The 9892-nt window shown below is 39.4% G+C and overlaps 1 pseudogene; it reads left to right on the top strand.

Moving 5' to 3' along the window:
* The first annotated feature begins 1591 nt into the window (after positions 1–1591).
* LOC118834488 lies at positions 1592–4598 on the top strand (annotated as a pseudogene).
* The last annotated feature ends 5294 nt before the right edge of the window (positions 4599–9892 follow it).

The raw sequence follows: 9892 nt of genomic DNA, 5'->3' as shown, positions 1-9892 counted from the left end.
AGCAATCGATGTAGCAACCATTATGTACAAACCACTGTTCAAAATGAAGACAAGGGGAGTTTCAAAAAGGCAAGAAAGTGTACACAACGCCCTTTTAAGTGGAGCAGTTTTTCATTTAAAAAACTACTCTAGAAAACTGCTGCAGAAATTCAAATATACCTTCCTGGATGCCAGTTGACATATCTGATACATTTCAAGAACCAAAGTAATGCCCACCATGCCTTTTTTGTAACATGTACTCTTTAAACTAGATCCAGAGTTATTTCAGGCTATTATACAAGAGGGAAAGCATTAAAAAAAATCAGTTTGTCAAAGTTACCCAAACTATACATCTTTGGAGAGATCTACCATGAAGAAGTCATCAGTGAGAACTGGAGACCAGCACTGTTTTAGAAGATGAGAGAGCAGAGGCAGATCAAAGATGCTGCATTGAGGTTAGTGCTGTCAGCTCCTTCAAATATTTGACTTACATTTTAGAGATCTGTAGAGCAGACTTGAAGGCTGGCCTGGGTTCTAAATTTGGAACCCCCTCAGGAAATTATTCTAGTGCTGTGATTAATTTATGCAAAAAAGAGGAATCATACCCAATTATGCTATGGGCTAGAATCTGAGTCATTATATAAGTCTTCAGATTTTCAGACCCTTTCTTCTCCAGATCCACAGTCGTCCTCTTTGAGTATGTGCACTTAGGGCAGCTCTCACCTTTATGTAAATGCTGTCCAAAAATAGATACCTCCCTCTCAGCCTTTTTTTCCCTTGCTGTTACATGATTTCTGCCCTTAATTCATGTTTCCAAGGTGATATTTCCAAATGGATGAGGCACAATTTCCTGAAGCTGAGTGTGAAGCAAATCGAAAGTTTATTTACTGGTCTTTCTTCTACTATCTAGGGGCTTTAAACAATTAGAATCTTGATGCCAGATCACCCAGCATCCCAGCAGGGGCTGTGATTAGCACCCAGAGAATGCTTTGCCATTCTGGCTGCCCTTTAAATCCCATTGTAAATACAGCATTGGAGCTCCCGAACTTGGGGGTTTAGATGCAATGACTAGAATGTGCACAGGCTTCTAACAACTACTGGAAGAGTTAAGCCATGGCTACCAGGCGCCGTGTTTTTGCATTTCTGTCCCAGTAATATGTTTCACATTGATCTCTCATTTCTTATGACATTCAAATCTGTTTACCATTCTAGCCAAAATCACCTTTGACCTCCCTTCTTTTAGGTGTTCTAGTTTGTTTTGTTTTGTTTTAGTTCCAGGCTTTGAGTCTAATATTCTTCCTTTGTAGAGTGTAAAACCATTCTAAGAAGTTCTTGCTCAAGAAATCTTCATGTATAATCCATTTGCCTGTTTAATCCCCTCCCCACATTCATAGTTTTACATTTCTCTTGTAGGCTTTACCTGTTGAGAAGGTTTTAGTATCTTGTCTCTTGGAAAACACATTAATGGAGTTTTACTGAACTGTAGCACTGTAATTAGGAAGCCATATAAACTTCATCAGTTAAACCACTCAATACCCCCTATGAAATGAGATGGCATTATTATCATAGCTTGTTTTATAGATGGAGAAATGAAGGGAAAGGGGGCTACGTTATGGCTACCACCCATCAGGTATTTATCCAGACAGTCTGGAATCCAAAGTCCATGTCTGGCATCTGGAGAGGCGTACGGAAAGTCTGGTTCATGGTGGCAACAGCCATATTTACCACTCCGTCTATCCTTCTTCTGTACACCCCACACCAAATCTCTCTGTTTTCCTTTGAGCTTGGGAAACCTGGGTAACTATGAATTGGTTCTACTTATTCAAGTGCTGCTGACACAGCTCTCATCACAGCTTTCGGGAGCTGTTTGCAGCCTCTTGGGATATGAAACTCTACTGAAATGCAACCTTGTGAAGTCTTCTGTGCTTTTTAAGCCTGCTCATGAATTGCTGTCTTCGTGAGGGCTTGACTAGCTGCTTCACAGAGAACTGTTCCTTCTAATTCTGTTAGCATGACGCACTCATCCTTGGACTTTCAAATGACTTTCATTTTGTTTTATGTCTGTCTTTCTTCCCACACTAAATAGATTGTTAGCTCCTAAAGTGGGATGTTTTCCACTTCTTCCATTTCCTTCTCAGCTAAGTTAACCTGGAAATTACTAACTGAGTATTGAATCAAAGTCCATGAATATAGACCAAATCTGGGGTCAAGGCATGAAAAAGACTGAAGAGGTCCTATTTAATGGCTCCCCTCTTTTGTTTCCAAACTCCCTCTCTTTCTTCCAAATACTTTCTTACTTTGATGTTTATTGGCCCCATAAAGGTAGTCTGAGTAGTCTAAAGGTAGTCTCCTGGTCAATGGAGAAATTAGTCAGTGTTCTAAATGATAGATAGATAGCTGTATATGTATGTGTATGTATATGTACATGTATTAATACTCAGAAGAACCTCCTTTATTTTATAACAACAAACATACAAATGAAAAACATGATTTAGACATTGATCTATTTTTAATCTCTTCTGATTTTTTTGGTTACTATAAAAGCCTGAATTGTTCCACTCACTGCAAATTTTGTCCAAATTCAAACTTATTCTGTACCCTGCTAATGAACTGATTTTCCTTAAATATTTCTGTTGTTGCTCCTTTTCTAGATAGCTGTCAATGGCTCCATTTGTCCTACTAAATTCCTCTGCCTTTTCAAAGATAGATAAAACTTTTATCAAGCATTTCCTAAGGTCCAGACACTGTTCAAAGTATAAGCAAGCAAAATACCTCCTACCCTCATGGAGCTTACAGGTTCTGCATGCTTGCGTTTATATCCCTAGAGCTTAGTACCTGGTCTGTCACATCGGTTAACCTGGAAATTACTCATTACATACATAATCAATCATTCCATGTTCATTCATTTCTTTCCGAGGATTCCAATCTACAGTGATCTCTCCCTTCCTTGAACTCTTATTGCACTTAAAGGTAAAAACCACATAATTTACCAACTTTCCAATTATTTTATGGTCACCTTCCTGATTAATAATAGGTTTCTTGAAGGCATGTGATTATCATATGTATTTCTGTATCTTTACAGCAACTAGAAGGATGTTGGACATATGGCAGATGCTCAGTAAATGGTGCCTTATCCATCATAATATTTTGAACTGGTTCCATGAAAATGTAGTTTTAGACAAAACAGCATTTAGAGGGAGATAAAAGTACCACAAAAAGAGAACTAAATATAAGGTGGAGGAGTGAATAGTACAGTAGGAAAAAATTGTGACTAGAGTAAGAAGTCTTGGGTTTACTTACTTCCAGTGTTTACTCTGTGACCTTGAGCAAATCATTTAACCTGCCTATGCCTCAATTTCCTCTTCTTTAAAACGAGGGATTTGAATTAGATGGTGTCTGACATCCCTTGCAAGTCTAGAGTAATGTTCCTATAATTTGTATCCAAATCCAAGCTTTCTGATCTATGACAGGTTTGACTTTGAACAATTCACTCCCCTTTCCTAGACCTTGGTATCCCCATCTTTAAAGTGAGAGGGTTGGGTCCCTTCCAGCTCTAAATCTATGCTAATGATGGTCAAGAGCAATATATTCAATGGGATGACAAGCAGATTGACACTTGGGAGTTAGCAACATTGAGATTCATATTGTCACTATTTGGTTTGCATCTTGGGCAGCTGGTCATTCAAAGGATGCTACTGCAGGATTTTGTAATGTCATGGAAGAATTTGGTTACTAATGATATTATTGCAAAATTACGTTGGCTGGAGGAATATGAGGTATGATTTGCCTTTGATGATTAAAGAGGAAACTTGATACAATGTCAAAAGAGTTGGCTCTGAGATCAGAAGACCTGAGTTTGAATCTAGACTCTTCCATGTAGCACTTATGTTTTCCTAGAAATGTTACTCTCTGGGCCACAGTTTTCTGAATCCTTTCTAGTCCTGAATGAACCTTTGACAGATTTCTAGGTAATTTCTATGATTAGACAATATACAGATTCTAGGGTAACATAGATGTTCATAAAACATAAGCTGCAAAGGGCTGTAAAAATGTGTACCCTTTGACCCAGCAATACCACTGCTAAATCTGTATTCCAAAGAGATTAAAGAAAAGGGAAAAGGGAGTAGAGCCAAAACGTCAGTGCATAAGCAGCAACCCAGTTTAACTATTTCAACATTCACTTCCAAACAACTTTAAAATAATGCCTCGGACTATCGCTGAGACACTGAGGAAAGGTAGTTGAGGCAGTTCAAGTTCAGCTCTTAGGCTCATCAAGTCCTCTACTCACCTACCCCCTGTAGCGCTAACCCTCAAACAGTTCATGAGAAGTCAACAAGTACTCCTTCTATACAGAAAGATTTTATAAGCAATTCACCAGGTACCAAACGAAAAAGACCACAAGTGTCTACAGAACTGGGCAAAGGAAGAATTCCAAAGAAATAAAAGTACCACAGAAAAGGTAAGGATGATCAGGAGCTTGACCTGGTGGCAGCAGCCCCTCCCCCCACCACTACTGTCCAGCTTCTTTTCAATGATAGGATACAATCCGAATGACAATTACTCAAGGAAATATGCAACTGAAAGAATTGGAGAAAACTTTAAACTTGGAAAAAGCATAACTTCATAAGTTCCCCAAGGGGCTTTCAAAATCTATGTCGGGGTACTACAAGGTAAATGGAGTTTTAAACTCATTGCAAGGAGTAAGAAGCTAAGATGTTTGTAATAACCCTTGCCTAGTAATGATCCCACTACAACGTCAAAGAACATGCTACATTTGTGCAGAATAGCCTGACTTGAATCCTGACGTGTTAAGGAAGAACAAATTAAAGAGCATCTTGTGAGCTGCCTTAGCAGTGAAAAATAAATACCAAGGACTTGTTTTATTATTTTGGAAAAAATAAAACAAAATAATGCCTCAAATCAAGTTCTGGAGTGGCATAGTCAACAAACGGACAGAGTGAGACATTTTTCCAGCCTAAGACAGCTTAGGAAGTCTCTAGCACAGTGGCTGACCTGTAACACAGCAGAGGTTATGGCAACACCACCTGGGCAACACCAGCAGTAGGCCCTGGAGGCAGCTATGATAGTGGCAGCAGCAGCTTCAAAAGTTCTCAGCCCACAGATTGTAAGGAGTCAGACAACTGATCTAAACCCTGTTGCCCTGTCTATATGCAGTTCTGGGTTGCAGTCCCAGAATTAAGTGGAGCATTAACACTTGCGGCCACAGAGAAGCAGGGGCCTGGTTCACAGTTTCAGAGCACCAAAGAGAGTTTGTGGTCATTCACAAATGAGCAGGAGTCTTGGTCTCATTTCCAAGGCAATAAGGAGTACTAGTACTTATGACTTCAAGAAGGCAGGGGCCCAAGTCACAGTGCCAGGACCAAAGGAGCAATAGCACTGGCAGCTGTAAGGGAACAAGGTCACTTCCTGTGTAAATACCAGATCACAGGCAAGGAGAGTAGTGGCCACACCTATCCTACGGTCATATCCCCTTAAAAGTAGTAAAAACCTACAGACCCTCAGAACTACCTCTGAAAATAGCAGCACGAAAAACCTGAAGTTTGGGATAGTGCTCCCTACATTCTGAGAGCAGAGCCCAGCTTTCACACAAGTCAACTAATAGGCTTGAAAAAATGATCAGAGAACAACAACAACAACAAAAGAAAAGCTGAACGTAAAAAGTTACTATGGTGACGAAGAAGATTAAGACACAAATTCAAAAGAAGATAATGATGTCAAAATAGCTAGAAGCAAAGTATCAAAGAAAAATATGAATTGGACATAAGCCCAACAGGAATTTTTGGAAAAGCTCAAATAGGATTATAAAAGTTAAATAAAAAAGGTAAAGTAAAAATTGGGAAAATAAATGAGAAGGATATAAGAAAATTTTGAAAAGACAGTCAAGGGGCAGCTAGGTGGCACAGTGAATACAGCACCGGCCCTGGAGTTGGGAGGACCTGAGTTCAAATCCGACCTCAGACACTTGACACACTTACTAGCTGTGTGACCTTAGGCAAGTCACTTAACCCCAATTGCCCTGCTTTCCCCCCTCAAAAAAACAGAAAAGAAAAAGAAAATACAGTTAACAGTTTGGTAAAAGAGGCACAAAAATACTGAAGAAAATAATATCTTAAAACACAGAATTGGCCAAATAGGAAAAGAGATACAAAAGCTCACTGAAGAAAAAAAAAATTTCTTAAAAATTAGAATTTGGCAAGTGGAAGCTAATGACCCCATAGACATTAACAAAAAATCAAACAAAGCCCAAAAACTGAAAAATAACCCCCCAAAAGTGAAATATCTCATTTTAAAAATTGGAAAATAAATGGAGGAGAGATAATTTAAGAATTCTTGGACTACCTGAAAGCCATAATCCAAAAAAAGAGCCTAAACATCACATTATAAGAAATTATTACGGAAAAATGCCCTGATATTCTAAAACCAAAGGGTAAAATAGAAATTGGAAGAATCCACCAATCATCTCCTGAAAGAGATCCCGAAATGAAAACTCCCAGGAATATTATAATCAAATTCCAGAGCTCCTAGATCAAGGAGAAAATATTACAGTCATTCAGAAAGAAAGAATTCAAATATTATGGAGTCACAGTCTGAATCACACAAGATTTAGTGGCTTCCACATCAAAGAATCAGAGGGCTTGAAATATGGTATTCCAGATGGCAAAGGAGCTAGTATTATAATCAAGAATCACCTACCCAGCAAAACTGATTATAATCCTTCAGAGAAAAAAATGAATATTTAATGAAATAGAAGATATTTGAGCATTTCTGATCAAAAGACCAAAGATTAATAGAAAATTTGACATTCAAGCGCAAGACTCAAGAGAAACATAAAAAGGTAAACATGAAAGAGAAATCATAATGGATTCAATAAGGTTAAACTATCAAGATTCCTATATGGGAAAATAATGACACATGTAACTTGTAAGAACTCTATCATTATTAGGTCAGTTAAGAATATACATAAACAGAGGGCATCAGTGTGAGTTGACCATGATGGGATCATTTAAAAAAATTAAAGGGTGAGAAATAGGGATGCACTAGGAGAATAGAGAAGGGAGAGGAAGAATGGGAAAAATTAGCTCATATAAAAGAGGCACACAAGGAAGAGCTTTTACAGTTTAGGAGGAAGGATAGGATGGCAGGCAATGCTTGAACTTTACTTTCATTGGAATTGGCTTAAAGAGGGAACAACACACACACTCAGGTATAAAAATCTATCTCAGCAGATAGGGAAAAGGAGGAGCATAGGATTAGAGAAAGGAGGGGCTGATAGAAGGGAGAGGAGATTAAGGGAGGCAGAAGCAAAACAGATTTTTGAGGAGCATCAGGGAAAAGAGTGAGAGAAGGATAAATAAGGAAAAAGTAGGATGTAAGAAAATGCACACTTAGTAATTATAACTGTGTATGTGAATACACTTACCCATAAAATGAAAGTGGATAGCAGAATGGATTAGAAAACAGAATTTAACAATGTATTGTTTACAAGAAGCACACTTAAAATGGAGAAACACACAGTAAAAATAAGGGGCTGGAGCAGAATCTATTATGCTTCAGCTGAGTTTTTAAAAAGGCAGGTGTAGTAATAATGATCTTGAATAAAAAAAAGACCTAATTAAAAGAGGGAAACTACCATAGACAATGAAGAAAAATCAATACTAAATATATATGCACCAAATGGCATAGTGTTCAAATTCTTAAAGCAAAAGTTAAATGAGTTACAGGAGGAAATAGACAATAAAACTATACTAATAGTGGACTTCAACTTTCCCCTCTCAGAACTAGATAAACCTGACCAAAAAACAAATAAAGTAAAAATTGCAAAAAGGAATATAGTTTTAGAAAAGCTAGTATGACAGACTTTTAGAGAAAATTGAATGGGCATAGAAAGGAATATATCTTTTCCTCAGCTATAGATGGCACCTTTACAAAAACTGTTAAGAGGGGCGGAGCCAAGATGGCGGCTGGTAAGCACGGACTAGAGTGAGCTCCGTACCCGAGTCCCTCCAAAAACCTATAAAAATGGCTCTGAACCAATTCTAGAACGGCAGAACCCACAGAACAGCAGAGGGAAGCAGGGCTCCAGCCCAGGACAGCCCGGATGGTCTCTGGGTGAGCTCTATTCCACACGGAGCTGGGAGCTGGGAGCTGGGAGCTGGGAACGGAGTGGAGCAGAGCCCAGCCTGAGCGGCGTGGACGATCCAGACCGGAAGACGGGCGGAGGGGGCCCTAGCGCCCTGAATACGTGAGCAGTTACCAGACCCCTCGACCCACAAACACCAAAGACTGCGGAGAAGGTTAGTGGGAAAAGCTGCGGGAGTGGAAGGAGTTCGCGGTTCGGCTTCCAGCCCCGGGGGCAGCGGAGGTGGGGCAGCTACAGCTGTTGTTACTTCCGGCTCCAGGCCCACCTGGTGGGGGGAATTATGTGGCGGATCACAGCAGGGGTGCACAGCCTGCCGAAGATCTGAGCCCAGTCTGGACTGGGGGTCCTTGGGGAAGGAGGAGTGCGGCTCTGACAGAGCTGGCACCTCCCCCCCAAACGTAGAACATAGAACTCTGTAATCTACAAGCAGTCATACCCCACTGAAAAGCTCAAGGGTCAAGTTAGTTGGTTGGGAATATGGCCAGGACGCGAAAACGCGCCCAGATTCAGTCTCAGACTTTGCATTCTTTCTTTGGTGACAAAGAAGACCAAAACATACAGCCTAAAGAAGACAGCAAAGTCATAGAGCCTACAACCAAAGCCTCCAAGAAAAACATGAGCTGGCCCCAGACCATAGAAGAACTCAAAAAGGATTTGGAAAAGCAAGTTAGAGAAGTAGAGGAAAAATTGGGAAGAGAAATGAGAAGGATGCGAGAAAACCATGAAAAACAAGTCAATGACTTGCTAAAGGAGACCCAAAAAAATACTGAAAAATACACTGAAGAAAACAACACCTTACAAAATAGACTAACTCAAATGGCAAAAGAGCTCCAAAAAGCCAATGAGGAGAAGAATTCCTTGAAAGGCAGAATTAGCCAAATGGAAAAGGAGGTCCAAAAGACCACTGAAGAAAATACTACTTTAAAAATTAGATTGGAGCAAGTGGAAGCTAGTGACTTTATGAGAAATCAGGATATTATAAAACAGAACCAGAGGAATGAAAAAATGGAAGACAATGTGAAATATCTCCTTGGAAAAACCACTGACCTGGAAAATAGATCCAGGAGAGATAATTTAAAAATTATTGGACTACCTGAAAGCCATGATCAAAAAAAGAGCCTAGATACCATCTTTCAGGAAATTATCAAGGAGAACTGCCCTGATACTCTAGAGCCACAGGGCAAAATAGAAATTGAAAGAATCCATCGATCGCCTCCGCAAATAGATCCCAAAAAGAAATCTCCTAGGAATATTGTTGCCAAATTCCAGAGCTCCCAGATCAAGGAGAAAATACTGCAAGCAGCCAGAAAGAAACAATTTGAATATTGTGGAAACCCAATCAGAATAACCCAAGACCTGGCAGCTTCTACATTAAGAGATCGAAGGGCGTGGAATGCGATATTCCGGAGGTCAATGGAGCTAGGATTAAAACCTAGAATCACCTACCCAGCAAAACTGAGTATCATGTTCCAAGGCAAAATATGGACTTTCAATAAAATGGAGGACTTTCAAGCTTTCTCAGTGAAAAGACCAGAACTGAATAGAAAATTTGACTTTCAAACACAAGAATCAAGAAAAGCATGAAAAGGTAATCAAGAAACAGAAATTGCAAGGGACTTACTAAAGTTGAACTGTTTTGTTTACATTCCTACATGGAAAGATGATGAGTATGATTCATGAGACCTCAGTATTAGGGTAGTTGAAGGGAATATGCATATATATATATGCATATATATATGTTTATGTATATAT

This window comes from Trichosurus vulpecula, chromosome 1 (genome assembly GCF_011100635.1).
Source record: "Trichosurus vulpecula isolate mTriVul1 chromosome 1, mTriVul1.pri, whole genome shotgun sequence".
NCBI lineage: Eukaryota > Metazoa > Chordata > Mammalia > Diprotodontia > Phalangeridae > Trichosurus > Trichosurus vulpecula.
This window is presented reverse-complemented; position numbering and strand designations above follow the sequence as displayed.